We start from the raw sequence: 26,919 nt of genomic DNA, 5'->3' as shown, positions 1-26,919 counted from the left end.
TTGTGCAGCTTATCTCACCACCTGTAGTTATATAGGTGAAAGCTCCAAAATGCTTGCCTAATATGTCTGTTTATCCAAAAGGAAGTATAGAGGGAGAGCTAGATAGATAGCATTGCATTACATTACATGGCAATGCAATGCACAGTTGCTGAAGTTGAACCAAAATGAGCTTGTCATCTGGCTTCTGCAACTTTTAACATGAAAAATCCAATGAGGAGAAGAAAAGCAAAGCCAAAGAGTCCATCCCAAAATCCGACAAACAAGCCAAATGAACAAAAAGCATTGAATTCAATTCTTTCTGATTTTAGAAACTGCATTAAAGAAGGGGTGCACCGGTCCTGGAGATACTGCAATACCAGGTCAATGCGTGGAGTGGACAGAGCAAGCTCTTTTTCCATCTCCCTGTTCTAAAAATCCATTTAATATATGGTCCCCAGATAGGGGACGTATCAGATATTAAACTGATAAGAACAGATACTACACTTGATCTTAGCCAAGAGGCCGAGAAGCGATAACCAGAATTGGTTTCCGACTACGGTGCCACCCAAGGATTCTGAAAAGTCCATTTGTGGAGATGGCCACCTGGACTCCCGTTAAGAAGACATGCTGTCAACCTCTAGATCCCTCACATGCCTGCACTTTTCGGCTTGCTGCTGCTGCAATCCACGCGTTTTAGATCTGCATAACTCCACCTCTTTTAGCACAGTACCCTCAACCCCCGGCTGTTCCCACCCGCCTCAACACCGTTGGAAGGGAGGAGAACCAATTAAGGCGGGGGGGGGGGGTGGAACGAGCAGCTGTCTACCCTTAGCAGGAGGGTTGCTGATTAATTACCTCTCCTGCTGCTGCTGCTGCTGCTGGCTGTCCAGCAGCAGACTGAAGGTGGCTGCTGCTGTGCGCAGGTATATAAAGGCTCAGAGCCTATTATGACACGCGCAGCCAGCGTTCCATTGCCACATTCCGTCTACTGCAGGCGGGATACCTGGATGGCTGAATGTCACTGAGAAGCTCACAGAGACCGCCATAAGCAACAGTTTAAAAGAATGCCACAGACTAATCAACCAAACTTTTTGGGTTGGTTTCTCTTTTATAGTCTGCAGGCATTAAATGAAAGAAGTCAGTGTTCCAGCAGAGGGAGACAACGTTTCAGAAAAGGCATTGTAGCAAACCAAAAAAGAAATTTTAAGCGCAGCAGAGAAACCAGCTCACATACCTGTTAGCTCAGGTGAGTTTAAAAGGCTGCTGTTGATAACAAGGGCATTTGCTAAATAGATGGTGTGTGTGCAACAATATACTGAAAGGTCAATTATATTGTGCAGCTTATCTCACCACCTGTAGTTATTTAGGTGAAAGCTCCAAAATGCTTGCCTAATATGTCTGTTTATCCAAAAGGAAGTATAGAGGGAGAGCTAGATAGATAGCATTGCATTACATTACATGGCAATGCAATGCACAGTTGCTGAAGTTGAACCAAAATGAGCTTGTCATCTGGCTTCTGCAACTTTTAACATGAAAAATCCAATGAGGAGAAGAAAAGCAAAGCCAAAGAGTCCATCCCAAAATCCGACAAACAAGCCAAATGAACAAAAAGCATTGAATTCAATTCTTTCTGATTTTAGAAACTGCATTAAAGAAGGGGTGCACCGGTCCTGGAGATACTGCAATACCAGGTCAATGCGTGGAGTGGACAGAGCAAGCTCTTTTTCCATCTCCCTGTTCTAAAAATCCATTTAATATATGGTCCCCAGATAGGGGACGTATCAGATATTAAACTGATAAGAACAGATACTACACTTGATCTTAGCCAAAAGGCCGAGAAGCGATAACCAGAATTGGTTTCCGACTACGGTGCCACCCAAGGATTCTGAAAAGTCCATTTGTGGAGATGGCCACCTGGACTCCCGTTAAGAAGACATGCTGTCAACCTCTAGATCCCTCACATGCCTGCACTTTTCGGCTTGCTGCTGCTGCAATCCACGCGTTTAGATCTGCATAACTCCACCTCTTTTAGCACAGTACCCTCAACCCCCGGCTGTTCCCACCCGCCTCAACACCGTTGGAAGGGAGGAGAACCAATTAAGGCGGGGGGGGGGGGTGGAACGAGCAGCTGTCTACCCTTAGCAGGAGGGTTGCTGATTAATTACCTCTCCTGCTGCTGCTGCTGCTGCTGCTGGCTGTCCAGCAGCAGACTGAAGGTGGCTGCTGCTGTGCGCAGGTATATAAAGGCTCAGAGCCTATTATGACACGCGCAGCCAGCGTTCCATTGCCACATTCCGTCTACTGCAGGCGGGATACCTGGATGGCTGAATGTCACTGAGAAGCTCACAGAGACCGCCATAAGCAACAGTTTAAAAGAATGCCACAGACTAATCAACCAAACTTTTTGGGTTGGTTTCTCTTTTATAGTCTGCAGGCATTAAATGAAAGAAGTCAGTGTTCCAGCAGAGGGAGACAACGTTTCAGAAAAGGCATTGTAGCAAACCAAAAAAGAAATTTTAAGCGCAGCAGAGTAACCAGCTCACATACCTGTTAGCTCAGGTGAGTTTAAAAGGCTGCTGTTGATAACAAGGGCATTTGCTAAATAGATGGTGTGTGTGCAACAATATACTGAAAGGTCAATTATATTGTGCAGCTTATCTCACCACCTGTAGTTATTTAGGTGAAAGCTCCAAAATGCTTGCCTAATATGTCTGTTTATCCAAAAGGAAGTATAGAGGGAGAGCTAGATAGATAGCATTGCATTACATTACATGGCAATGCAATGCACAGTTGCTGAAGTTGAACCAAAATGAGCTTGTCATCTGGCTTCTGCAACTTTTAACATGAAAAATCCAATGAGGAGAAGAAAAGCAAAGCCAAAGAGTCCATCCCAAAATCCGACAAACAAGCCAAATGAACAAAAAGCATTGAATTCAATTCTTTCTGATTTTAGAAACTGCATTAAAGAAGGGGTGCACCGGTCCTGGAGATACTGCAATACCAGGTCAATGCGTGGAGTGGACAGAGCAAGCTCTTTTTCCATCTCCCTGTTCTAAAAATCCATTTAATATATGGTCCCCAGATAGGGGACGTATCAGATATTAAACTGATAAGAACAGATACTACACTTGATCTTAGCCAAAAGGCCGAGAAGCGATAACCAGAATTGGTTTCCGACTACGGTGCCACCCAAGGATTCTGAAAAGTCCATTTGTGGAGATGGCCACCTGGACTCCCGTTAAGAAGACATGCTGTCAACCTCTAGATCCCTCACATGCCTGCACTTTTCGGCTTGCTGCTGCTGCAATCCACGCGTTTTAGATCTGCATAACTCCACCTCTTTTAGCACAGTACCCTCAACCCCCGGCTGTTCCCACCCGCCTCAACACCGTTGGAAGGGAGGAGAACCAATTAAGGCGGTGGGGGGGGGGGTGGAACGAGCAGCTGTCTACCCTTAGCAGGAGGGTTGCTGATTAATTACCTCTCCTGCTGCTGCTGCTGCTGCTGGCTGTCCAGCAGCAGACTGAAGGTGGCTGCTGCTGTGCGCAGGTATATAAAGGCTCAGAGCCTATTATGACACGCGCAGCCAGCGTTCCATTGCCACATTCCGTCTACTGCAGACGGGATACCTGGATGGCTGAATGTCACTGAGAAGCTCACAGAGACCGCCATAAGCAACAGTTTAAAAGAATGCCACAGACTAATCAACCAAACTTTTTGGGTTGGTTTCTCTTTTATAGTCTGCAGGCATTAAATGAAAGAAGTCAGTGTTCCAGCAGAGGGAGACAACGTTTCAGAAAAGGCATTGTAGCAAACCAAAAAAGAAATTTTAAGCGCAGCAGAGTAACCAGCTCACATACCTGTTAGCTCAGGTGAGTTTAAAAGGCTGCTGTTGATAACAAGGGCATTTGCTAAATAGATGGTGTGTGTGCAACAATATACTGAAAGGTCAATTATATTGTGCAGCTTATCTCACCACCTGTAGTTATTTATGTGAAAGCTCCAAAATGCTTGCCTAATATGTCTGTTTATCCAAAAGGAAGTATAGAGGGAGAGCTAGATAGATAGCATTGCATTACATTACATGGCAATGCAATGCACAGTTGCTGAAGTTGAACCAAAATGAGCTTGTCATCTGGCTTCTGCAACTTTTAACATGAAAAATCCAATGAGGAGAAGAAAAGCAAAGCCAAAGAGTCCATCCCAAAATCCGACAAACAAGCCAAATGAACAAAAAGCATTGAATTCAATTCTTTCTGATTTTAGAAAATGCATTAAAGAAGGGGTGCACCGGTCCTGGAGATACTGCAATACCAGGTCAATGCGTGGAGTGGACAGAGCAAGCTCTTTTTCCATCTCCCTGTTCTAAAAATCCATTTAATATATGGTCCCCAGATAGGGGACGTATCAGATATTAAACTGATAAGAACAGATACTACACTTGATCTTAGCCAAAAGGCCGAGAAGCAATAACCAGAATTGGTTTCCGACTACGGTGCCACCCAAGGATTCTGAAAAGTCCATTTGTGGAGATGGCCACCTGGACTCCCGTTAAGAAGACATGCTGTCAACCTCTAGATCCCTCACATGCCTGCACTTTTCGGCTTGCTGCTGCTGCAATCCACGCGTTTTAGATCTGCATAACTCCACCTCTTTTAGCACAGTACCCTCAACCCCCGGCTGTTCCCACCCGCCTCAACACCGTTGGAAGGGAGGAGAACCAATTAAGGCGGGGGGGGGGGGGTGGAACGAGCAGCTGTCTACTCTTAGCAGGAGGGTTGCTGATTAATTACCTCTCCTGCTGCTGCTGCTGCTGCTGGCTGTCCAGCAGCAGACTGAAGGTGGCTGCTGCTGTGCGCAGGTATATAAAGGCTCAGAGCCTATTATGACACGCGCAGCCAGCGTTCCATTGCCACATTCCGTCTACTGCAGGCGGGATACCTGGATGGCTGAATGTCACTGAGAAGCTCACAGAGACCGCCATAAGCAACAGTTTAAAAGAATGCCACAGACTAATCAACCAAACTTTTTGGGTTGGTTTCTCTTTTATAGTCTGCAGGCTTTAAATGAAAGAAGTCAGTGTTCCAGCAGAGGGAGACAACGTTTCAGAAAAGGCATTGTAGCAAACCAAAAAAGAAATTTTAAGCGCAGCAGAGTAACCAGCTCACATACCTGTTAGCTCAGGTGAGTTTAAAAGGCTGCTGTTGATAACAAGGGCATTTGCTAAATAGATGGTGTGTGTGCAACAATATACTGAAAGGTCAATTATATTGTGCAGCTTATCTCACCACCTGTAGTTATTTAGGTGAAAGCTCCAAAATGCTTGCCTAATATGTCTGTTTATCCAAAAGGAAGTATAGAGGGAGAGCTAGATAGATAGCATTGCATTACATTACATGGCAATGCAATGCACAGTTGCTGAAGTTGAACCAAAATGAGCTTGTCATCTGGCTTCTGCAACTTTTAACATGAAAAATCCAATGAGGAGAAGAAAAGCAAAGCCAAAGAGTCCATCCCAAAATCCGACAAACAAGCCAAATGAACAAAAAGCATTGAATTCAATTCTTTCTGATTTTAGAAACTGCATTAAAGAAGGGGTGCACCGGTCCTGGAAATACTGCAATACCAGGTCAATGCGTGGAGTGGACAGAGCAAGCTCTTTTTCCATCTCCCTGTTCTAAAAATCCATTTAATATATGGTCCCCAGATAGGGGACGTATCAGATATTAAACTGATAAGAACAGATACTACACTTGATCTTAGCCAAAAGGCCGAGAAGCGGTAACCAGAATTGGTTTCCGACTACGGTGCCACCCAAGGATTCTGAAAAGTCCATTTGTGGAGATGGCCACCTGGACTCCCGTTAAGAAGACATGCTGTCAACCTCTAGATCCCTCACATGCCTGCACTTTTCGGCTTGCTGCTGCTGCAATCCACGCGTTTTAGATCTGCATAACTCCACCTCTTTTAGCACAGTACCCTCAACCCCCGGCTGTTCCCACCCGCCTCAACACCGTTGGAAGGGAGGAGAACCAATTAAGGCGGGGGGGGGGGGGTGGAACGAGCAGCTGTCTACCCTTAGCAGGAGGGTTGCTGATTAATTACCTCTCCTGCTGCTGCTGCTGCTGCTGGCTGTCCAGCAGCAGACTGAAGGTGGCTGCTGCTGTGCGCAGGTATATAAAGGCTCAGAGCCTATTATGACACGCGCAGCCAGCGTTCCATTGCCACATTCCGTCTACTGCAGGCGGGATACCTGGATGGCTGAATGTCACTGAGAAGCTCACAGAGACCGCCATAAGCAACAGTTTAAAAGAATGCCACAGACTAATCAACCAAACTTTTTGGGTTGGTTTCTCTTTTATAGTCTGCAGGCATTAAATGAAAGAAGTCAGTGTTCCAGCAGAGGGAGACAACGTTTCAGAAAAGGCATTGTAGCAAACCAAAAAAGAAATTTTAAGCGCAGCAGAGTAACCAGCTCACATACCTGTTAGCTCAGGTGAGTTTAAAAGGCTGCTGTTGATAACAAGGGCATTTGCTAAATAGATGGTGTGTGTGCAACAATATACTGAAAGGTCAATTATATTGTGCAGCTTATCTCACCACCTGTAGTTATTTAGGTGAAAGCTCCAAAATGCTTGCCTAATATGTCTGTTTATCCAAAAGGAAGTATAGAGGGAGAGCTAGATAGATAGCATTGCATTACATTACATGGCAATGCAATGCACAGTTGCTGAAGTTGAACCAAAATGAGCTTGTCATCTGGCTTCTGCAACTTTTAACATGAAAAATCCAATGAGGAGAAGAAAAGCAAAGCCAAAGAGTCCATCCCAAAATCCGACAAACAAGCCAAATGAACAAAAAGCATTGAATTCAATTCTTTCTGATTTTAGAAACTGCATTAAAGAAGGGGTGCACCGGTCCTGGAGATACTGCAATACCAGGTCAATGCGTGGAGTGGACAGAGCAAGCTCTTTTTCCATCTCCCTGTTCTAAAAATCCATTTAATATATGGTCCCCAGATAGGGGACGTATCAGATATTAAACTGATAAGAACAGATACTACACTTGATCTTAGCCAAAAGGCCGAGAAGCGATAACCAGAATTGGTTTCCGACTACGGTGCCACCCAAGGATTCTGAAAAGTCCATTTGTGGAGATGGCCACCTGGACTCCCGTTAAGAAGACATGCTGTCAACCTCTAGATCCCTCACATGCCTGCACTTTTCGGCTTGCTGCTGCTGCAATCCACGCGTTTTAGATCTGCAAAACCAGGGGAGGAGTCCTGAGGAGATAATTTGCATATTCCCACTGCATTTTGGGGTAAGTGAAGAGTCTCCGCGAGCTCAAAGAACACTGGATTTTGGCTGTTGGAGCTGAAAAGAGGACATCGGTAAACCAGGGGAGGAGTCCTGAGGAGATAATTTGCATATTCCCACTGCATTTTGGGGTAAGTGAAGAGTCTCCGCGAGCTCAAAGAACACTGGATTTTGGCTGTTGGAGCTGAAAAGAGGACATCGGTAAACCAGGGGAGGAGTCCTGAGGAGATAATTTGCATATTCCCACTGCATTTTGGGGTAAGTGAAGAGTCTCCGCGAGCTCAAAGAACACTGGATTTTGGCTGTTGGAGCTGAAAAGAGGACATCGGTAAACCAGGGGAGGAGTCCTGAGGAGATAATTTGCATATTCCCACTGCATTTTGGGGTAAGTGAAGAGTCTCCGCGAGCTCAAAGAACACTGGATTTTGGCTGTTGGAGCTGAAAAGAGGACATCGGTAAACCAGGGGAGGAGTCCTGAGGAGATAATTTGCATATTCCCACTGCATTTTGGGGTAAGTGAAGAGTCTCCGCGAGCTCAAAGAACACTGGATTTTGGCTGTTGGAGCTGAAAAGAGGACATCGGTAAACCAGGGGAGGAGTCCTGAGGAGATAATTTGCATATTCCCACTGCATTTTGGGGTAAGTGAAGAGTCTCCGCGAGCTCAAAGAACACTGGATTTTGGCTGTTGGAGCTGAAAAGAGGACATCGGTAAACCGCGCGCCTGTCGGCGCGCGCATTTTGAAGCTTTTTTTTAAGCTTTTTTCACTGTTTTCAGAACATTAACAATAAGAACATGGAAGAGTCCAGGAGCCATTTGGTGAGCTGCATATCCTGCTACATGTTCACAGACTTGCCAGTGGAAAAGCCAGACTTCACATGCCAGAAATGCAAGCTTGTGTCCCTGTTGGAGGAAAAGTTGCGAAATCTAGAAGAGAGGTTAACTACCTTGAAAATCATTAAGGAAGGTGAAGAGTTCTTAGACAGAGCAGAATTATCTCTTCATGATTCAGAAAGAGAAGAAATTCGAACTGCACCTGACGAAACAGAGGAATGGAAGCATGTGACCCACAGAAGCAGGAGAATCGAGAGGCAGTCAGCACCCATACTGCTCAGGAACCAGTACCAGGCTCTCACACAGGAGAACCATGAAGAAATACAGCAAGATAAGACTTTGCCAGCAATGAATAACCTTGTAAGCACTCAGAATCATCCTGGATGGAGAAAGAAGAATGTTGTGAAGAAAAAACGGAGAGTGGTGGTCATGGGGGATTCCCTGTTAAGAGGAACAGAGGCCGCTATCTGCAGACCAGACATAACCTCAAGAGAAATGTGCTGTCTTCCAGGAGCAAAAATTAAAGATGTGTCTGACAGGATATCAAGACTCTTCAGACCTACAGATCACTACCCATTCCTGCTAATACATGTGGGGACAAATGACACCGCAAGAAAGGACCTGGAAACCATCTGCAGTGACTTTGAAGACTTAGGCAAGAAAGTGAAAGAATTGGGAGCGCAGGTGGTCTTCTCATCCATCCTCCCAGTGGATGGCCATGGAACAATGAGGTGGAATAAGATTCTACAGGTGAACAACTGGCTACGTCGATGGTGCCGTCAACAAGGATTTGGATTTCTGGATCACGGAATGAATTACCTATACGATGGACTACTTGCTAGAGATGGGGTGCACCTTACGAAGACTGGAAAACATGTATTTGGAAGTCGCCTTGCTACACTCATCAGAAGAGCTTTAAACTAGAACAATGTGGGAAGGGAAGCAAAAGGCCAGAAAAAGCCATACAGCTGACAAATACTATTGAGATCTCTGCTACTGGAAGTGGAAAAGAAGAACAAAGACAAAAAAATCTAAATAATAAAAATATGGGAGGAAGAGAAACCAATCACAAACTAAAATGTTTTTATACAAATGCACAAAGCATGGGCAACAAACAAGGAGAATTGGAACTACTAATGCAGGAAAAGGAATATGATGTCATTGGAATCACTGAAACTTGGTGGGACGATACACATGATTGGAATAAAAGGCTAAAAGGATACAACTTATTTGCAAGAAACAGACTTGATAAACGAGGAGGAGGTGTCGCATTGTATGTTAGAAAAGCGTATATCTGCACAGAGATTGAAGCTTCAGAGACTGGGAGTTCTGTGGAAACTGTTTGGGTAAGAATACAAGGAGAGAACAACGGAAAGGACACCATTGTAGGCATTTACTACAGGCCACCTGGGCAAGCTGAAGATATGGATGAACTCTTTATGTATCAAATGACCAAGTTCTCCAAAAAATATGACGTAGTGGTCATGGGAGATTTCAACTATCCAGACATTTGTTGGGAATCTCTCTCAAGTAAAACTAACAGGTCAAGCAAATTCTTATCCTCTCTTGCTGACAACTTTATCTTCCAAAAGGTAGGGGAGAAAACAAGGGGATCTGCTACTTTGGATCTAATCCTTATAAACAGGGAGGAAATGGTTGAGGAGGTAAAGGTGGCTGGGACCCTAGGAGGCAGCGATCATGCTATTATAGAATTTTGGATAACTAGAGGAGGAAGACATGTGAAGACTCAAACTTCAAGGTTAGATTTTAGAAAGGCAGATTTTAAGAGACTCAGAAAGAGAATAGGAGGGATCCAATGGCTGGATGTCCTTAAGGACAAAAATGTCCAGGAAGGATGGGAAGTTTTTAAAAATGAGATTCTCAAAGCACAATCGTTAACAATCCCGAAAAGTAGGAAGAATGGGAAGCATTTAAGGAAACCAGGATGGATGAACACAGAACTTAAACACATGCTAAAAAGAAAGAAAGAAATGTTTATTAAATGGAAAGAGGGAGGCATATCTAAAGAAGATTATAATGCAGTCTGCAGATCCTGCAGGGCACGTATCAGGTTAGCTAAAGCTGACAATGAATTAAGGCTTGCAAGAGATGTCAAAAGCAATAAAAAAGGATTTTGGGGGTATGTCAAAAGTAAAAGAAAAGTCAAAGATGCTATAGGATTTTTACAGGATGAAAATGGAGAAATGGTAAGAGAGGATGTTGAGAAGGCCGAACTTTTTAATTCCTATTTTGCATCTGTTTTCTCTCAGAAAGAAAATGTAACATCAACTGATCTTCACTGTCCTTTTAAAGGAATAGAGGAATCCAAGTTATCAGTAAACAGAAAGATTGTGAGGGAATATTTAGCTAACATAAATGAGTTCAAGTCTCCAGGTCCAGATGAATTACACCCCAGAGTACTGAAGGAGATTGTAGAAGAAATTTTAGAACCACTCTCCATAATCTTTGAAAATTCTTGGAGAACAGGAGAAGTCCCAGAAGACTGGAGAAGAGCAAATGTTGTTCCTATCTTCAAAAAGGGGAAGAAGGTGGACCCAGGGAACTATAGGCCGGTGAGTCTGACGTCTATACCAGGAAAGATCTTTGAACAAATTATTAAACAACATGTATGTAAGTACATGGATAAGAATGAAGTGATTAACCAGAGTCAGCATGGGTTTGTAACTAACAAGTCATGTCAAACTAACTTAATTTCCTTCTATGACAGAATCACTGACTGGGTGGATCAGGGAAATGCTGTAGATATAGTATATCTTGACTTCAGCAAAGCATTTGACAAAGTATCTCACATCATCCTTATTGAAAAAATGACCAAGTATGCAATGGACCAGGCAACTGTTAGGTGGATTCATAACTGGCTTAGTGATCGGACTCAAAGGGTGGTTGTAAATGGCTTCACATCCAGCTGGATGAATGTCTCAAGTGGGGTACCACAGGGCTCCGTCCTGGGACCTGTATTGTTCAACATCTTTATCAATGATTTAGATGAAGGAATTGAGGGTAAACTGATTAAATTTGCTGATGACACAAAGCTAGGAGGGATAGCTAATACTAGAGAAGAGAGAGAGAGGATTCAAAAAGACCTAAATAAACTGGAGCAGTGGGCAGCAACCAACAGAATGGTTTTTAACAGGGGAAAATGCAAAGTACTACATCTGGGCAATAAAAATGCAAAAAGCATATACAGAATGGGAGGAATAGAGCTAAGCAACAGTACATGTGAAAAAGACTTAGGTATACTAATAGATCATAGACTGAACATGAGTCAACAGTGTGATGCAGCAGCAAAAAAGGCAAATACAATTCTGGGATGTATTAACAGAAGCATACAGTCTAGATCACGTGAAGTCATTATCGGTCTTTACTCCTCTTTGGTCAGACCTCATCTGGAATACTGTGTACAGTTTTGGGCACCACATTTTAAAAAAGACATCGACAAACTGGAGCAAGTTCAGAGAAGAGCGACCAGAATGGTGACTGGTCTGCAAACCATGTCCTATGAGGAACGGTTGCAGGATTTGGGAATGTTTAGCTTGCAAAAAAGAAGACTGAGAGGAGACTTAATAGCTGTCTACAAATATGTCAAGGGCTGTCACATTGTAGAAGGATCATCTTTATTCTCATTTGCACAAGGAAAGACTAGAAGCAATGGGATGAAACTAAATGGGAGGAGACACAGATTAGATATTAGAAAAAACTTTTTGACAGTTAGGGTGATTAATGAGTGGAACAGGCTGCCACGAGAGGTGGTGAGTTCCCCTTCAATGGACGTCTTCAAACAGAGGCTGGACAGACATCTGTCTGAGATGATCTAGTGAATCCTGCTTTGAGCAGGGGGTTGGACCAGATGACCCAGGAGGTCCCTTCCAACTCTACCATTCTATGATTCTATGATTCTATGCATAACTCCACCTCTTTTAGCACAGTACCCTCAACCCCCGGCTGTTCCCACCCGCCTCAACACCGTTGGAAGGGAGGAGAACCAATTAAGGCGGGGGGGGGGGTGGAACGAGCAGCTGTCTACCCTTAGCAGGAGGGTTGCTGATTAATTACCTCTCCTGCTGCTGCTGCTGCTGCTGGCTGTCCAGCAGCAGACTGAAGGTGGCTGCTGCTGTGCGCAGGTATATAAAGGCTCAGAGCCTATTATGACACGCGCAGCCAGCGTTCCATTGCCACATTCCGTCTACTGCAGGCGGGATACCTGGATGGCTGAATGTCACTGAGAAGCTCACAGGGACCGCCATAAGCAACAGTTTAAAAGAATGCCACAGACTAATCAACCAAACTTTTTGGGTTGGTTTCTCTTTTATAGTCTGCAGGCATTAAATGAAAGAAGTCAGTGTTCCAGCAGAGGGAGACAACGTTTCAGAAAAGGCATTGTAGCAAACCAAAAAAGAAATTTTAAGCGCAGCAGAGTAACCAGCTCACATACCTGTTAGCTCAGGTGAGTTTAAAAGGCTGCTGTTGATAACAAGGGCATTTGCTAAATAGATGGTGTGTGTGCAACAATATACTGAAAGGTCAATTATATTGTGCAGCTTATCTCACCACCTGTAGTTATTTAGGTGAAAGCTCCAAAATGCTTGCCTAATATGTCTGTTTATCCAAAAGGAAGTATAGAGGGAGAGCTAGATAGATAGCATTGCATTACATTACATGGCAATGCAATGCACAGTTGCTGAAGTTGAACCAAAATGAGCTTGTCATCTGGCTTCTGCAACTTTTAACATGAAAAATCCAATGAGGAGAAGAAAAGCAAAGCCAAAGAGTCCATCCCAAAATCCAACAAACAAGCCAAATGAACAAAAAGCATTGAATTCAATTCTTTCTGATTTTAGAAACTGCATTAAAGAAGGGGTGCACCGGTCCTGGAGATACTGCAATACCAGGTCAATGCGTGGAGTGGACAGAGCAAGCTCTTTTTCCATCTCCCTGTTCTAAAAATCCATTTAATATATGGTCCCCAGATAGGGGACGTATCAGATATTAAACTGATAAGAACAGATACTACACTTGATCTTAGCCAAAAGGCCGAGAAGCGATAACCAGAATTGGTTTCCGACTACGGTGCCACCCAAGGATTCTGAAAAGTCCATTTGTGGAGATGGCCACCTGGACTCCCGTTAAGAAGACATGCTGTCAACCTCTAGATCCCTCACATGCCTGCACTTTTCGGCTTGCTGCTGCTGCAATCCACGCGTTTTAGATCTGCATAACTCCACCTCTTTTAGCACAGTACCCTCAACCCCCGGCTGTTCCCACCCGCCTCAACACCGTTGGAAGGGAGGAGAACCAATTAAGGGGGGGGGGGGGTGGAACGAGCAGCTGTCTACCCTTAGCAGGAGGGTTGCTGATTAATTACCTCTCCTGCTGCTGCTGCTGCTGGCTGTCCAGCAGCAGACTGAAGGTGGCTGCTGCTGTGCGCAGGTATATAAAGGCTCAGAGCCTATTATGACACGCGCAGCCAGCGTTCGATTGCCACATTCCGTCTACTGCATGCGGGATACCTGGATGGCTGAATGTCACTGAGAAGCTCACAGAGACCGCCATAAGCAACAGTTTAAAAGAATGCCACAGACTAATCAACCAAACTTTTTGGGTTGGTTTCTCTTTTATAGTCTGCAGGCATTAAATGAAAGAAGTCAGTGTTCAGGCAGAGGGAGACAACGTTTCAGAAAAGGCATTGTAGCAAACCAAAAAAGAAATTTTAAGCGCAGCAGAGTAACCAGCTCACATACCTGTTAGCTCAGGTGAGTTTAAAAGGCTGCTGTTGATAACAAGGGCATTTGCTAAATAGATGGTGTGTGTGCAACAATATACTGAAAGGTCAATTATATTGTGCAGCTTATCTCACCACCTGTAGTTATTTAGGTGAAAGCTCCAAAATGCTTGCCTAATATGTCTGTTTATCCAAAAGGAAGTATAGAGGGAGAGCTAGATAGATAGCATTGCATTACATTACATGGCAATGCAATGCACAGTTGCTGAAGTTGAACCAAAATGAGCTTGTCATCTGGCTTCTGCAACTTTTAACATGAAAAATCCAATGAGGAGAAGAAAAGCAAAGCCAAAGAGTCCATCCCAAAATCCGACAAACAAGCCAAATGAACAAAAAGCATTGAATTCAATTCTTTCTGATTTTAGAAACTGCATTAAAGAAGGGGTGCACCGGTCCTGGAGATACTGCAATACCAGGTCAATGCGTGGAGTGGACAGAGCAAGCTCTTTTTCCATCTCCCTGTTCTAAAAATCCATTTAATATATGGTCCCCAGATAGGGGACGTATCAGATATTAAACTGATAAGAACAGATACTACACTTGATCTTAGCCAAAAGGCCGAGAAGCGATAACCAGAATTGGTTTCCGACTACGGTGCCACCCAAGGATTCTGAAAAGTCCATTTGTGGAGATGGCCACCTGGACTCCCGTTAAGAAGACATGCTGTCAACCTCTAGATCCCTCACATGCCTGCACTTTTCGGCTTGCTGCTGCTGCAATCCACGCGTTTTAGATCTGCATAACTCCACCTCTTTTAGCACAGTACCCTCAACCCCCGGCTGTTCCCACCCGCCTCAACACCGTTGGAAGGGAGGAGAACCAATTAAGGGGGGGGGGGTGGAACGAGCAGCTGTCTACCCTTAGCAGGAGGGTTGCTGATTAATTACCTCTCCTGCTGCTGCTGCTGCTGGCTGTCCAGCAGCAGACTGAAGGTGGCTGCTGCTGTGCGCAGGTATATAAAGGCTCAGAGCCTATTATGACACGCGCAGCCAGCGTTCCATTGCCACATTCCGTCTACTGCATGCGGGATACCTGGATGGCTGAATGTCACTGAGAAGCTCACAGAGACCGCCATAAGCAACAGTTTAAAAGAATGCCACAGACTAATCAACCAAACTTTTTGGGTTGGTTTCTCTTTTATAGTCTGCAGGCATTAAATGAAAGAAGTCAGTGTTCCAGCAGAGGGAGACAACGTTTCAGAAAAGGCATTGTAGCAAACCAAAAAAGAAATTTTAAGCGCAGCAGAGTAACCAGCTCACATACCTGTTAGCTCAGGTGAGTTTAAAAGGCTGCTGTTGATAACAAGGGCATTTGCTAAATAGATGGTGTGTGTGCAACAATATACTGAAAGGTCAATTATATTGTGCAGCTTATCTCACCACCTGTAGTTATTTAGGTGAAAGCTCCAAAATGCTTGCCTAATATGTCTGTTTATCCAAAAGGAAGTATAGAGGGAGAGCTAGATAGATAGCATTGCATTACATTACATGGCAATGCAATGCACAGTTGCTGAAGTTGAACCAAAATGAGCTTGTCATCTGGCTTCTGCAACTTTTAACATGAAAAATCCAATGAGGAGAAGAAAAGCAAAGCCAAAGAGTCCATCCCAAAATCCGACAAACAAGCCAAATGAACAAAAAGCATTGAATTCAATTCTTTCTGATTTTAGAAACTGCATTAAAGAAGGGGTGCACCGGTCCTGGAGATACTGCAATACCAGGTCAATGCGTGGAGTGGACAGAGCAAGCTCTTTTTCCATCTCCCTGTTCTAAAAATCCATTTAATATATGGTCCCCAGATAGGGGACGTATCAGATATTAAACTGATAAGAACAGATACTACACTTGATCTTAGCCAAAAGGCCGAGAAGCGATAACCAGAATTGGTTTCCGACTACGGTGCCACCCAAGGATTCTGAAAAGTCCATTTGTGGAGATGGCCACCTGGACTCCCGTTAAGAAGACATGCTGTCAACCTCTAGATCCCTCACATGCCTGCACTTTTCGGCTTGCTGCTGCTGCAATCCACGCGTTTTAGATCTGCATAACTCCACCTCTTTTAGCACAGTACCCTCAACCCCCGGCTGTTCCCACCCGCCTCAACACCGTTGGAAGGGAGGAGAACCAATTAAGGGGGGGGGGGTGGAACGAGCAGCTGTCTACCCTTAGCAGGAGGGTTGCTGATTAATTACCTCTCCTGCTGCTGCTGCTGCTGGCTGTCCAGCAGCAGACTGAAGGTGGCTGCTGCTGTGCGCAGGTATATAAAGGCTCAGAGCCTATTATGACACGCGCAGCCAGCGTTCCATTGCCACATTCCGTCTACTGCAGGCGGGATACCTGGATGGCTGAATGTCACTGAGAAGCTCACAGAGACCGCCATAAGCAACAGTTTAAAAGAATGCCACAGACTAATCAACCAAACTTTTTGGGTTGGTTTCTCTTTTATAGTCTGCAGGCATTAAATGAAAGAAGTCAGTGTTCCAGCAGAGGGAGACAACGTTTCAGAAAAGGCATTGTAGCAAACCAAAAAAGAAATTTTAAGCGCAGCAGAGTAACGAGCTCACATACCTGTTAGCTCAGGTGAGTTTAAAAGGCTGCTGTTGATAACAAGGGCATTTGCTAAATAGATGGTGTGTGTGCAACAATATACTGAAAGGTCAATTATATTGTGCAGCTTATCTCACCACCTGTAGTTATTTAGGTGAAAGCTCCAAAATGCTTGCCTAATATGTCTGTTTATCCAAATGGAAGTATAGAGGGAGAGCTAGATAGATAGCATTGCATTACATTACATGGCAATGCAATGCACAGTTGCTGAAGTTGAACCAAAATGAGCTTGTCATCTGGCTTCTGCAACTTTTAACATGAAAAATCCAATGAGGAGAAGAAAAGCAAAGCCAAAGAGTCCATCCCAAAATCCGACAAACAAGCCAAATGAACAAAAAGCATTGAATTCAATTCTTTCTGATTTTAGAAACTGCATTAAAGAAGGGGTGCACCGGTCCTGGAGATACTGCAATACCAGGTCAATGCGTGGAGTGGACAGAGCAAGCTCTTTTTCCATCTCCCTGTTCTAAAAATCCATTTAATATATGGTCCCCAGATAGGGGACGTATCAGATATTAAACTGATAAGAACAGATACTACACTTGATCTTAGCCAAAAGGCCGAGAAGCGATAACCAGAATTGGTTTCCGACTACGGTGCCACCCAAGGATTCTGAAAAGTCCATTTGTGGAGATGGCCACCTGGACTCCCGTTAAGAAGACATGCTGTCAACCTCTAGATCCCTCACATGCCTGCACTTTTCGGCTTGCTGCTGCTGCAATCCACGCGTTTTAGATCTGCATAACTCCACCTCTTTTAGCACAGTACCCTCAACCCCCGGCTGTTCCCACCCGCCTCAACACTGTTGGAAGGGAGGAGAACCAATTAAGGTGGGGGGGGGGGGTGGAACGAGCAGCTGTCTACCCTTAGCAGGAGGGTTGCTGATTAATTACCTCTCCTGCTGCTGCTGCTGCTGCTGGCTGTCCAGCAGCAGACTGAAGGTGGCTGCTGCTGTGCGCAGGTATATAAAGGCTCAGAGCCTATTATGACACGCGCAGCCAGCGTTCCATTGCCACATTCCGTCTACTGCAGGCGGGATACCTGGATGGCTGAATGTCACTGAGAAGCTCACAGAGACCGCCATAAGCAACAGTTTAAAAGAATGCCACAGACTAATCAACCAAACTTTTTGGGTTGGTTTCTCTTTTATAGTCTGCAGGCATTAAATGAAAGAAGTCAGTGTTCCAGCAGAGGGAGACAACGTTTCAGAAAAGGCATTGTAGCAAACCAAAAAAGAAATTTTAAGCGCAGCAGAGTAACCAGCTCACATACCTGTTAGCTCAGGTGAGTTTAAAAGGCTGCTGTTGATAACAAGGGCATTTGCTAAATAGATGGTGTGTGTGCAACAATATACTGAAAGGTCAATTATATTGTGCAGCTTATCTCACCACCTGTAGTTATTTAGGTGAAAGCTCCAAAATGCTTGCCTAATATGTCTGTTTATCCAAAAGGAAGTATAGAGGGAGAGCTAGATAGATAGCATTGCATTACATTACATGGCAATGCAATGCACAGTTGCTGAAGTTGAACCAAAATGAGCTTGTCATCTGGCTTCTGCAACTTTTAACATGAAAAATCCAATGAGGAGAAGAAAAGCAAAGCCAAAGAGTCCATCCCAAAATCCGACAAACAAGCCAAATGAACAAAAAGCATTGAATTCAATTCTTTCTGATTTTAGAAACTGCATTAAAGAAGGGGTGCACCGGTCCTGGAGATACTGCAATACCAGGTCAATGCGTGGAGTGGACAGAGCAAGCTCTTTTTCCATCTCCCTGTTCTAAAAATCCATTTAATATATGGTCCCCAGATAGGGGACGTATCAGATATTAAACTGATAAGAACAGATACTACACTTGATCTTAGCCAAAAGGCCGAGAAGCGATAACCAGAATTGGTTTCCGACTACGGTGCCACCCAAGGATTCTGAAAAGTCCATTTGTGGAGATGGCCACCTGGACTCCCGTTAAGAAGACATGCTGTCAACCTCTAGATCCCTCACATGCCTGCACTTTTCGGCTTGCTGCTGCTGCAATCCACGCGTTTTAGATCTGCATAACTCCACCTCTTTTAGCACAGTACCCTCAACCCCCGGCTGTTCCCACCCGCCTCAACACCGTTGGAAGGGAGGAGAACCAATTAAGGCGGGGGGGGGGCGTGGAACGAGCAGCTGTCTACCCTTAGCAGGAGGGTTGCTGATTAATTACCTCTCCTGCTGCTGCTGCTGCTGCTGGCTGTCCAGCAGCAGACTGAAGGTGGCTGCTGCTGTGCGCAGGTATATAAAGGCTCAGAGCCTATTATGACACGCGCAGCCAGCGTTCCATTGCCACATTCCGTCTACTGCAGGCGGGATACCTGGATGGCTGAATGTCACTAGAAGCTCACAGAGACCGCCATAAGCAACAGTTTAAAAGAATGCCACAGACTAATCAACCAAACTTTTTGGGTTGGTTTCTCTTTTATAGTCTGCAGGCATTAAATGAAAGAAGTCAGTGTTCCAGCAGAGGGAGACAACGTTTCAGAAAAGGCATTGTAGCAAACCAAAAAAGAAATTTTAAGCGCAGCAGAGTAACCAGCTCACATACCTGTTAGCTCAGATGAGTTTAAAAGGCTGCTGTTGATAACAAGGGCATTTGCTAAATAGATGGTGTGTGTGCAACAATATACTGAAAGGTCAATTATATTGTGCAGCTTATCTCACCACCTGTAGTTATTTAGGTGAAAGCTCCAAAATGCTTGCCTAATATGTCTGCTTATCCAAAAGGAAGTATAGAGGGAGAGCTAGATAGATAGCATTGCATTACATTACATGGCAATGCAATGCACAGTTGCTGAAGTTGAACCAAAATGAGCTTGTCATCTGGCTTCTGCAACTTTTAACATGAAAAATCCAATGAGGAGAAGAAAAGCAAAGCCAAAGAGTCCATCCCAAAATCCGACAAACAAGCCAAATGAACAAAAAGCATTGAATTCAATTCTTTCTGATTTTAGAAACTGCATTAAAGAAGGGGTGCACCGGTCCTGGAGATACTGCAATACCAGGTCAATGCGTGGAGTGGACAGAGCAAGCTCTTTTATCCATCTCCCTGTTCTAAAAATCCATTTAATATATGGTTCCCAGATAGGGGACGTATCAGATATTAAACTGATAAGAACAGATACTACACTTGATCTTAGCCAAAAGGCCGAGAAGCGATAACCAGAATTGGTTTCCGACTACGGTGCCACCCAAGGATTCTGAAAAGTCCATTTGTGGAGATGGCCACCTGGACTCCCGTTAAGAAGACATGCTGTCAACCTCTAGATCCCTCACATGCCTGCACTTTTCGGCTTGCTGCTGCTGCAATCCACGCGTTTTAGATCTGCATAACTCCACCTCTTTTAGCACAGTACCCTCAACCCCCGGCTGTTCCCACCCACCTCAACACTGTTGGAAGGGAGGAGAACCAATTAAGGCGGGGGGTGGGGTGGAACGAGCAGCTGTCTACCCTTAGCAGGAGGGTTGCTGATTAATTACCTCTCCTGCTGCTGCTGCTGCTGCTGTCTGTCCAGCAGCAGACTGAAGGTGGCTGCTGCTGTGCGCAGGTATATAAAGGCTCAGAGCCTATTATGACACGCGCAGCCAGCGTTCCATTGCCACATTCCGTCTACTGCAGGCGGGATACCTGGATGGCTGAATGTCACTGAGAAGCTCACAGAGACCGCCATAAGCAACAGTTTAAAAGAATGCCACAGACTAATCAACCAAACTTTTTGGGTTGGTTTCTCTTTTATAGTCTGCAGGCATTAAATGAAAGAAGTCAGTGTTCCAGCAGAGGGAGACAACGTTTCAGAAAAGGCATTGTAGCAAACCAAAAAAGAAATTTTAAGCGCAGCAGAGTAACCAGCTCACATACCTGTTAGCTCAGGTGAGTTTAAAAGGCTGCTGTTGATAACAAGGGCATTTGCTAAATAGATGGTGTGTGTGCAACAATATACTGAAAGGTCAATTATATTGTGCAGCTTATCTCACCACCTGTAGTTATTTAGGTGAAAGCTCCAAAATGCTTGCCTAATATGTCTGTTTATCCAAAAGGAAGTATAGAGGGAGAGCTAGATAGATAGCATTGCATTACATTACATGGCAATGCAATGCACAGTTGCTGAAGTTGAACCAAAATGAGCTTGTCATCTGGCTTCTGCAACTTTTAACATGAAAAATCCAATGAGGAGAAGAAAAGCAAAGCCAAAGAGTCCATCCCAAAATCCGACAAACAAGCCAAATGAACAAAAAGCATTGAATTCAATTCTTTCTGATTTTAGAAACTGCATTAAAGAAGGGGTGCACCGGTCCTGGAGATACTGCAATACCAGGTCAATGCGTGGAGTGGACAGAGCAAGCTCTTTTTCCATCTCCCTGTTCTAAAAATCCATTTAATATATGGTCCCCAGATAGGGGACGTATCAGATATTAAACTGATGAGAACAGATACTACACTTGATCTTAGCCAAAAGGCCGAGAAGCGATAACCAGAATTGGTTTCCGACTACGGTGCCACCCAAGGATTCTGAAAAGTCCATTTGTGGAGATGGCCACCTGGACTCCCGTTAAGAAGACATGCTGTCAACCTCTAGATCCCTCACATGCCTGCACTTTTCGGCTTGCTGCTGCTGCAATCCACGCGTTTTAGATCTGCATAACTCCACCTCTTTTAGCACAGTACCCTCAACCCCCGGCTGTTCCCACCAGCCTCAACACCGTTGGAAGGGAGGAGAACCAATTAAGGCGGGGGGGGGGCGTGGAACGAGCAGCTGTCTACCCTTAGCAGGAGGGTTGCTGATTAATTACCTCTCCTGCTGCTGCTGCTGCTGCTGGCTGTCCAGCAGCAGACTGAAGGTGGCTGCTGCTGTGCGCAGGTATATAAAGGCTCAGAGCCTATTATGACACGCGCAGCCAGCGTTCCATTGCCACATTCCGTCTACTGCAGGCGGGATACCTGGATGGCTGAATGTCACTAGAAGCTCACAGAGACCGCCATAAGCAACAGTTTAAAAGAATGCCACAGACTAATCAACCAAACTTTTTGGGTTGGTTTCTCTTTTATAGTCTGCAGGCATTAAATGAAAGAAGTCAGTGTTCCAGCAGAGGGAGACAACGTTTCAGAAAAGGCATTGTAGCAAACCAAAAAAGAAATTTTAAGCGCAGCAGAGTAACCAGCTCACATACCTGTTAGCTCAGGTGAGTTTAAAAGGCTGCTGTTGATAACAAGGGCATTTGCTAAATAGATGGTGTGTGTGCAACAATATACTGAAAGGTCAATTATATTGTGCAGCTTATCTCACCACCTGTAGTTATTTAGGTGAAAGCTCCAAAATGCTTGCCTAATATGTCTGTTTATCCAAAAGGAAGTATAGAGGGAGAGCTAGATAGATAGCATTGCATTACATTACATGGCAATGCAATGCACAGTTGCTGAAGTTGAACCAAAATGAGCTTGTCATCTGGCTTCTGCAACTTTTAACATGAAAAATCCAATGAGGAGAAGAAAAGCAAAGCCAAAGAGTCCATCCCAAAATCCGACAAACAAGCCAAATGAACAAAAAGCATTGAATTCAATTCTTTCTGATTTTAGAAACTGCATTAAAGAAGGGGTGCACCGGTCCTGGAGATACTGCAATACCAGGTCAATGCGTGGAGTGGACAGAGCAAGCTCTTTTATCCATCTCCCTGTTCTAAAAATCCATTTAATATATGGTTCCCAGATAGGGGACGTATCAGATATTAAACTGATAAGAACAGATACTACACTTGATCTTAGCCAAAAGGCCGAGAAGCGATAACCAGAATTGGTTTCCGACTACGGTGCCACCCAAGGATTCTGAAAAGTCCATTTGTGGAGATGGCCACCTGGACTCCCGTTAAGAAGACATGCTGTCAACCTCTAGATCCCTCACATGCCTGCACTTTTCGGCTTGCTGCTGCTGCAATCCACGCGTTTTAGATCTGCATAACTCCACCTCTTTTAGCACAGTACCCTCAACCCCCGGCTGTTCCCACCCACCTCAACACTGTTGGAAGGGAGGAGAACCAATTAAGGCGGGGGGTGGGGTGGAACGAGCAGCTGTCTACCCTTAGCAGGAGGGTTGCTGATTAATTACCTCTCCTGCTGCTGCTGCTGCTGCTGTCTGTCCAGCAGCAGACTGAAGGTGGCTGCTGCTGTGCGCAGGTATATAAAGGCTCAGAGCCTATTATGACACGCGCAGCCAGCGTTCCATTGCCACATTCCGTCTACTGCAGGCGGGATACCTGGATGGCTGAATGTCACTGAGAAGCTCACAGAGACCGCCATAAGCAACAGTTTAAAAGAATGCCACAGACTAATCAACCAAACTTTTTGGGTTGGTTTCTCTTTTATAGTCTGCAGGCATTAAATGAAAGAAGTCAGTGTTCCAGCAGAGGGAGACAACGTTTCAGAAAAGGCATTGTAGCAAACCAAAAAAGAAATTTTAAGCGCAGCAGAGTAACCAGCTCACATACCTGTTAGCTCAGGTGAGTTTAAAAGGCTGCTGTTGATAACAAGGGCATTTGCTAAATAGATGGTGTGTGTGCAACAATATACTGAAAGGTCAATTATATTGTGCAGCTTATCTCACCACCTGTAGTTATTTAGGTGAAAGCTCCAAAATGCTTGCCTAATATGTCTGTTTATCCAAAAGGAAGTATAGAGGGAGAGCTAGATAGATAGCATTGCATTACATTACATGGCAATGCAATGCACAGTTGCTGAAGTTGAACCAAAATGAGCTTGTCATCTGGCTTCTGCAACTTTTAACATGAAAAATCCAATGAGGAGAAGAAAAGCAAAGCCAAAGAGTCCATCCCAAAATCCGACAAACAAGCCAAATGAACAAAAAGCATTGAATTCAATTCTTTCTGATTTTAGAAACTGCATTAAAGAAGGGGTGCACCGGTCCTGGAGATACTGCAATACCAGGTCAATGCGTGGAGTGGACAGAGCAAGCTCTTTTTCCATCTCCCTGTTCTAAAAATCCATTTAATATATGGTCCCCAGATAGGGGACGTATCAGATATTAAACTGATGAGAACAGATACTACACTTGATCTTAGCCAAAAGGCCGAGAAGCGATAACCAGAATTGGTTTCCGACTACGGTGCCACCCAAGGATTCTGAAAAGTCCATTTGTGGAGATGGCCACCTGGACTCCCGTTAAGAAGACATGCTGTCAACCTCTAGATCCCTCACATGCCTGCACTTTTCGGCTTGCTGCTGCTGCAATCCACGCGTTTTAGATCTGCATAACTCCACCTCTTTTAGCACAGTACCCTCAACCCCCGGCTGTTCCCACCCGCCTCAACACCGTTGGAAGGGAGGAGAACCAATTAAGGCGGGGGGGGGGTGGAACGAGCAGCTGTCTACCCTTAGCAGGAGGGTTGCTGATTAATTACCTCTCCTGCTGCTGCTGCTGCTGCTGGCTGTCCAGCAGCAGACTGAAGGTGGCTGCTGATGTGCGCAGGTATATAAAGGCTCAGAGCCTATTATGACACGCGCAGCCAGCGTTCCATTGCCACATTCCGTCTACTGCAGGCGGGATACCTGGATGGCTGAATGTCACTGAGAAGCTCACAGAGACCGCCATAAGCAACAGTTTAAAAGAATGCCACAGACTAGTCAACCAAACTTTTTGGGTTGGTTTCTCTTTTATAGTCTGCAGGCATTAAATGAAAGAAGTCAGTGTTCCAGCAGAGGGAGACAACGTTTCAGAAAAGGCATTGTAGCAAACCAAAAAAGAAATTTTAAGCGCAGCAGAGTAACCAGCTCACATACCTGTTAGCTCAGGTGAGTTTAAAAGGCTGCTGTTGATAACAAGGGCATTTGCTAAATAGATGGTGTGTGTGCAACAATATACTGAAAGGTCAATTATATGTGCAGCTTATCTCACCACCTGTAGTTATTTAGGTGAAAGCTCCAAAATGCTTGCCTAATATGTCTGTTTATCCAAAAGGAAGTAAAGAGGGAGAGCTAGATAGATAGCATTGCATTACATTACATGGCAATGCAATGCACAGTTGCTGAAGTTGAACCAAAATGAGCTTGTCATCTGGCTTCTGCAACTTTTAACATGAAAAATCCAATGAGGAGAAGAAAAGCAAAGCCAAAGAGTCCATCCCAAAATCCGACAAACAAGCCAAATGAACAAAAAGCATTGAATTCAATTCTTTCTGATTTTAGAAACTGCATTAAAGAAGGGGTGCACCGGTCCTGGAGATACTGCAATACCAGGTCAATGCGTGGAGTGGACAGAGCAAGCTCTTTTTCCATCTCCCTGTTCTAAAAATCCATTTAATATATGGTCCCCAGATAGGGGACGTATCAGATATTAAACTGATAAGAACAGATACTACACTTGATCTTAGCCAAAAGGCCGAGAAGCGATAACCAGAATTGGTTTCCGACTACGGTGCCACCCAAGGATTCTGAAAAGTCCATTTGTGGAGATGGCCACCTGGACTCCCGTTAAGAAGACATGCTGTCAACCTCTAGATCCCTCACATGCCTGCACTTTTCGGCTTGCTGCTGCTGCAATCCACGCGTTTTAGATCTGCATAACTCCACCTCTTTTAGCACAGTACCCTCAACCCCCGGCTGTTCCCACCCGCCTCAACACCGTTGGAAGGGAGGAGAACCAATTAAGGCGGGGGGGGGGGGGTGGAACGAGCAGCTGTCTACCCTTAGCAGGAGGGTTGCTGATTAATTACCTCTCCTGCTGCTGCTGCTGCTGCTGGCTGTCCAGCAGCAGACTGAAGGTGGCTGCTGCTGTGCGCAGGTATATAAAGGCTCAGAGCCTATTATGACACGCGCAGCCAGCGTTCCATTGCCACATTCCGTCTACTGCAGGCGGGATATCTGGATGGCTGAATGTCACTGAGAAGCTCACAGAGACCGCCATAAGCAACAGTTTAAAAGAATGCCACAGACTAATCAACCAAACTTTTTGGGTTGGTTTCTCTTTTATAGTCTGCAGGCATTAAATGAAAGAAGTCAGTGTTCCAGCAGAGGGAGACAACGTTTCAGAAAAGGCATTGTAGCAAACCAAAAAAGAAATTTTAAGCGCAGCAGAGTAACCAGCTCACATACCTGTTAGCTCAGGTGAGTTTAAAAGGCTGCTGTTGATAACAAGGGCATTTGCTAAATAGATGGTGTGTGTGCAACAATATACTGAAAGGTCAATTATATTGTGCAGCTTATCTCACCACCTGTAGTTATTTAGGTGAAAGCTCCAAAATGCTTGCCTAATATGTCTGTTTATCCAAAAGGAAGTATAGAGGGAGAGCTAGATAGATAGCATTGCATTACATTACATGGCAATGCAATGCACAGTTGCTGAAGTTGAACCAAAATGAGCTTGTCATCTGGCTTCTGCAACTTTTAACATGAAAAATCCAATGAGGAGAAGAAAAGCAAAGCCAAAGAGTCCATCCCAAAATCCGACAAACAAGCCAAATGAACAAAAAGCATTGAATTCAATTCTTTCTGATTTTAGAAACTGCATTAAAGAAGGGGTGCACCGGTCCTGGAGATACTGCAATACCAGGTCAATGCGTGGAGTGGACAGAGCAAGCTCTTTTTCCATCTCCCTGTTCTAAAAATCCATTTAATATATGGTCCCCAGATAGGGGACGTATCAGATATTAAACTGATGAGAACAGATACTACACTTGATCTTAGCCAAAAGGCCGAGAAGCGATAACCAGAATTGGTTTCCGACTACGGTGCCACCCAAGGATTCTGAAAAGTCCATTTGTGGAGATGGCCACCTGGACTCCCGTTAAGAAGACATGCTGTCAACCTCTAGATCCCTCACATGCCTGCACTTTTCGGCTTGCTGCTGCTGCAATCCACGCGTTTTAGATCTGCATAACTCCACCTCTTTTAGCACAGTACCCTCAACCCCCGGCTGTTCCCACCCGCCTCAACACCGTTGGAAGGGAGGAGAACCAATTAAGGCGGGGGGGGGGTGGAACGAGCAGCTGTCTACCCTTAGCAGGAGGGTTGCTGATTAATTACCTCTCCTGCTGCTGCTGCTGCTGCTGGCTGTCCAGCAGCAGACTGAAGGTGGCTGCTGATGTGCGCAGGTATATAAAGGCTCAGAGCCTATTATGACACGCGCAGCCAGCGTTCCATTGCCACATTCCGTCTACTGCAGGCGGGATATCTGGATGGCTGAATGTCACTGAGAAGCTCACAGAGACCGCCATAAGCAACAGTTTAAAAGAATGCCACAGACTAATCAACCAAACTTTTTGGGTTGGTTTCTCTTTTATAGTCTGCAGGCATTAAATGAAAGAAGTCAGTGTTCCAGCAGAGGGAGACAACGTTTCAGAAAAG

The 26,919-nt window shown here is 44.8% G+C and overlaps 17 non-coding genes across 17 annotated transcripts; all 17 read right to left on the bottom strand.

Moving 5' to 3' along the window:
• Nucleotides 1–322: 322 nt before the first annotated feature.
• On the bottom strand, nt 323–513 carry LOC141181598 (U2 spliceosomal RNA). Its single transcript, XR_012257159.1, has one exon. It is a non-coding gene; the product is annotated as a U2 spliceosomal RNA (small nuclear RNA).
• Nucleotides 514–1,633: 1,120 nt separating this feature from the next.
• On the bottom strand, nt 1,634–1,824 carry LOC141181988 (U2 spliceosomal RNA). The gene has a single exon (XR_012257494.1). It is a non-coding gene; the product is annotated as a U2 spliceosomal RNA (small nuclear RNA).
• A 1,122-nt stretch (nt 1,825–2,946) lies between these two features.
• On the bottom strand, nt 2,947–3,137 carry LOC141181976 (U2 spliceosomal RNA). Its single transcript, XR_012257486.1, has one exon. It is a non-coding gene; the product is annotated as a U2 spliceosomal RNA (small nuclear RNA).
• Nucleotides 3,138–4,259: 1,122 nt separating this feature from the next.
• On the bottom strand, nt 4,260–4,450 carry LOC141181469 (U2 spliceosomal RNA). Its single transcript, XR_012257043.1, has one exon. It is a non-coding gene; the product is annotated as a U2 spliceosomal RNA (small nuclear RNA).
• Nucleotides 4,451–5,571: 1,121 nt separating this feature from the next.
• Nucleotides 5,572–5,762, bottom strand: LOC141181552 (U2 spliceosomal RNA). Its single transcript, XR_012257118.1, has one exon. It is a non-coding gene; the product is annotated as a U2 spliceosomal RNA (small nuclear RNA).
• Nucleotides 5,763–6,883: 1,121 nt separating this feature from the next.
• LOC141181964 (U2 spliceosomal RNA) lies at nt 6,884–7,074 on the bottom strand. Its single transcript, XR_012257478.1, has one exon. It is a non-coding gene; the product is annotated as a U2 spliceosomal RNA (small nuclear RNA).
• A 5,927-nt stretch (nt 7,075–13,001) lies between these two features.
• LOC141181952 (U2 spliceosomal RNA) lies at nt 13,002–13,192 on the bottom strand. Its single transcript, XR_012257469.1, has one exon. It is a non-coding gene; the product is annotated as a U2 spliceosomal RNA (small nuclear RNA).
• A 1,115-nt stretch (nt 13,193–14,307) lies between these two features.
• Nucleotides 14,308–14,498, bottom strand: LOC141181940 (U2 spliceosomal RNA). The gene has a single exon (XR_012257461.1). It is a non-coding gene; the product is annotated as a U2 spliceosomal RNA (small nuclear RNA).
• A 1,113-nt stretch (nt 14,499–15,611) lies between these two features.
• On the bottom strand, nt 15,612–15,802 carry LOC141181926 (U2 spliceosomal RNA). Its single transcript, XR_012257454.1, has one exon. It is a non-coding gene; the product is annotated as a U2 spliceosomal RNA (small nuclear RNA).
• A 1,113-nt stretch (nt 15,803–16,915) lies between these two features.
• LOC141181914 (U2 spliceosomal RNA) lies at nt 16,916–17,106 on the bottom strand. The gene has a single exon (XR_012257443.1). It is a non-coding gene; the product is annotated as a U2 spliceosomal RNA (small nuclear RNA).
• A 1,120-nt stretch (nt 17,107–18,226) lies between these two features.
• Nucleotides 18,227–18,417, bottom strand: LOC141181902 (U2 spliceosomal RNA). Its single transcript, XR_012257432.1, has one exon. It is a non-coding gene; the product is annotated as a U2 spliceosomal RNA (small nuclear RNA).
• A 1,119-nt stretch (nt 18,418–19,536) lies between these two features.
• LOC141181794 (U2 spliceosomal RNA) lies at nt 19,537–19,728 on the bottom strand. Its single transcript, XR_012257338.1, has one exon. It is a non-coding gene; the product is annotated as a U2 spliceosomal RNA (small nuclear RNA).
• Nucleotides 19,729–20,847: 1,119 nt separating this feature from the next.
• LOC141181786 (U2 spliceosomal RNA) lies at nt 20,848–21,038 on the bottom strand. The gene has a single exon (XR_012257330.1). It is a non-coding gene; the product is annotated as a U2 spliceosomal RNA (small nuclear RNA).
• Nucleotides 21,039–22,157: 1,119 nt separating this feature from the next.
• On the bottom strand, nt 22,158–22,349 carry LOC141181793 (U2 spliceosomal RNA). The gene has a single exon (XR_012257337.1). It is a non-coding gene; the product is annotated as a U2 spliceosomal RNA (small nuclear RNA).
• Nucleotides 22,350–23,468: 1,119 nt separating this feature from the next.
• Nucleotides 23,469–23,659, bottom strand: LOC141181785 (U2 spliceosomal RNA). The gene has a single exon (XR_012257329.1). It is a non-coding gene; the product is annotated as a U2 spliceosomal RNA (small nuclear RNA).
• A 1,117-nt stretch (nt 23,660–24,776) lies between these two features.
• On the bottom strand, nt 24,777–24,967 carry LOC141181890 (U2 spliceosomal RNA). Its single transcript, XR_012257422.1, has one exon. It is a non-coding gene; the product is annotated as a U2 spliceosomal RNA (small nuclear RNA).
• A 1,121-nt stretch (nt 24,968–26,088) lies between these two features.
• On the bottom strand, nt 26,089–26,279 carry LOC141181783 (U2 spliceosomal RNA). Its single transcript, XR_012257328.1, has one exon. It is a non-coding gene; the product is annotated as a U2 spliceosomal RNA (small nuclear RNA).
• Nucleotides 26,280–26,919: the final 640 nt, after the last annotated feature.

This window comes from Phyllobates terribilis, unplaced genomic scaffold, assembly GCF_046119375.1.
Source record: "Phyllobates terribilis strain yellow unplaced genomic scaffold, ASM4611937v1 Scaffold_34__1_contigs__length_13252353, whole genome shotgun sequence".
NCBI classification, from domain to species: Eukaryota; Metazoa; Chordata; class Amphibia; order Anura; family Dendrobatidae; genus Phyllobates; species Phyllobates terribilis.
Note: the sequence above shows the minus strand (reverse complement) of the source record. Positions and strands in the feature narration are given on the sequence as shown.